This window comes from Myotis lucifugus, unplaced genomic scaffold (genome assembly GCF_000147115.1).
Source record: "Myotis lucifugus unplaced genomic scaffold, Myoluc2.0 scaffold_21, whole genome shotgun sequence".
In the NCBI taxonomy this organism is placed as follows: domain Eukaryota; kingdom Metazoa; phylum Chordata; class Mammalia; order Chiroptera; family Vespertilionidae; genus Myotis; species Myotis lucifugus.
Window position 1 is genome coordinate 7,466,928 of NW_005871069.1, and position 2,982 is coordinate 7,469,909.

The window sequence follows — 2,982 nt, forward strand, 5'->3', positions numbered from 1 at the left end:
GGGTTGCAGGCTCGATCCCCAGTGGGGGGCATGCAGGAGGCAGCCAATCAATGATTGTTTCTCATCATTGATATATCTCTCTCTCCCTCTCCCTTCATCACTGAAATCAATAAAAAAATATATTTTTTAAAAAGATGTGCAGGACAGACTTGGAGGTTCACACTGTGAGGGAGAGCCTCTTACCTGCAGGGCATTGTTGCAGCTCTGGAGAGAGCAAAGCACTAGAGGGAAAGTGCCTGTGGAAGCACATGTGCCATCAGGAAAAGGAAACAGCACTGAGGGTGAGTGCCCTGCAGCACGTGGCCCTACGTGATCTAGAGAGCACTCTGGCAGGGCAGGGCTGAGGGTGTGCAGGGGTCCTTTGAGGAGAGGGCGTGGGGGCGAGGCCATGCAGAACAGAGGGGTGGCTCCAGGAAAGGACTGTGCAGAGCAAGGGCTGAAGCAGCCCCACCAGGAGAGAGCAGAGAGGCAGTGGGAAGAGGGAGGTGGGTGGTATGGGAGGGAAAGAGCCTTGGCCATGACAAAGATTCCACTTTTCTCTGGGTGATGTGGGAAGCTGTGGATGATGTGACACAGAGGCATGGTTACTGGACTTAGTGGTTCTCAACCTTCCTAATGCCGCGACCCTTTAATACAATTCCTCATGTGGTGACCCCCAACCATAAAATTATTTTTGTTGCTACTTCATAACTGTAATTTTGCTACTGTTATGAATCGTAATGTAAATATCTGATATGCAGGATGTATTTTCATTGTTCATGACCCACAGGTTGAGAACCACTATAAGTTGTAAAAGTGCCTGTGTGCCAACCTATGACCCTATTCTAGGCCTCATGCTGGGAGTGTGAGGCCATAAAGGGATACATTGGAGCCTGGCATCATGGGGGCCATGTGGCAGAGAGGTCATGAAACAAGTACACTCTTTTGGGAAGAGAGCAACAGGGTGTCTTTTTCTATTTTCTATACTCTATTGTTTGGATTTCCTGTCCATATTTATAGTTTTGTGGGGTTTTTTTCACTGTTTTCCCACCCATGCCATCCTCCACCTTCCTACGTCAGGCAGCATTGTGTTACCCACTGAGTCCAAGCTGTGGTCACAGGTACTATCCCAGATTGAGTATGCTTATATCACTCTTTTAACAGTAGAAAGTGAAGGCATTTCTAAAAATAAGGAAAAAACAGATAGGTAGTTGCCATATTCTGAGGGTTTAGCACATGTGTGAAGGGAAATCCAAACAAATATTTAGAGAAAGGATGAGGAAAGACAGTGGACCTCTTAGGCAAAATAGATGCCACAAGGGGAGGAAGAGTGAGCAGTGCATATGGACAGCAGGCAGCTCAGAGCCTGGAGTGAGGGGACCCTTCAAAATGTTTGCAGGACAGGCCTCTACAGTGCCCACCTTCTGCAGGGCTTGCAGACACTTTGAGCAAGGGCAGGAAGGGATCTGCAGTGTGCTGCTGGAGAATTCATCCAGCAGTGGCAACTAAAATGCATGTACCAGGGATCTGAGGTTGAAGTGACCACAACAGTTCTGGAAAGGGGTGAGAGGCGTTGTGGTGGGAACAGAATGTCATGGCGTGCAGCCGAGAGTTGGTGACAGCCACATCAGAGGTCACTGCAATGGTCCAGGTGGGAGAACAGGGAGCAGGGGAGGCAGAGGAAGCTGTGCAGGAATCAGAGTCATCCTGAGGGGAAGGGGAGGAGAGGGGAATCTTGGTAAGGCGGACTTGGAACTGGGGGATGAAGGATTAAGCTCCACAGAAAGTAAAACAGCCAAGAGAGCTGTGGAGAGGAAGAGGGTGGGTTTTAAAATATCTTTATTGATTTCAGAGAGGAAGGGGAAGGAAGAGAGAGATAGAAACATCAATGATGAGAGAGGATCATTGATCAGCTGCCTCCTGCACACCCCCCTACTGGGGATCCAGCTGCAACCTAAGCATATGCCCTGACAGGGAATTGAACTGTAACCTCCAGGTTTATAGGTCGATGCTCAACCACTGAGCTACACCAGCCTGGCAAGAGGGTGGGTTTGAGTTGAAATGCTGATGTGGAAACAACAGTTGGCCACAGAGAAAAGAAACACAGAGGGGAAATCAGGATGAGCTACAACGGGAGAACCCCTCCCCACCAAGTGTTTGCAGAAACTGAGAATGGATGGCCTTCCAAGAAAAGAACATCAAGTAGAAAGGGCAGAGGCGAGGGGACTGAGCGTGGATTTAATTGGGAAGAAACATAGATCAGGCACACAGGCCCTGCGGTGACTTGCTAGTTGTAAAGTACCCTAACCTACAATCACTGAGGTGACCTCTGCTCACTACAGCAGCACTTCAGAATACATTACCCTCCTTACTTGGTATATACGCTTCCAGATTTTCTATGGATGTTAACAGTCTTTCCTTTTTCCTTTTTAACAAAGATGTGATCCAACTGTATTGAAACCTCTTCTGACTTAATAGATAACAAGCATCTCTCCTTGATAACAGACACATTTGTGCTTTAACATTTTAAAGGGCTGTGTGGATGTGCCACATGTTACCTATCACATCTATTGTTAGGAAATAGAGTTGTTTCCAGTTTTTCAATATTAGGAAGAGCTCAGCCATGACCAATCTTGTGGCTAATTCTGAGCACATCCTTCTTGCTTAAAGGTCAGTGCACACCAATGCAAATCCAGGTGCAAGCCCACACTGGAGTCTTTCCCAGGAACTGCCAGCCAGCCTTCCAGAAATACAGCGATTCCTCCTCCAGGGGTTCTGTTTTCTCACAACCTTGCTAACATTGTTTTACATAAATGTTTTTAATTGTTATTTTAATATAAATTTCTTCATTAGTGAAGTTAATCGTTTTTCATGTTTCCCGTTGTTTATTTCTTCTTTCATGATTTGCCTTTACCTGTTTTCAGCACATTTTTCTATTAGAGTTTCTGTCTTTTCCCTTTTAATTTGGAAGTACTCTTAATATGTTCGAATGTTCACGCTGTC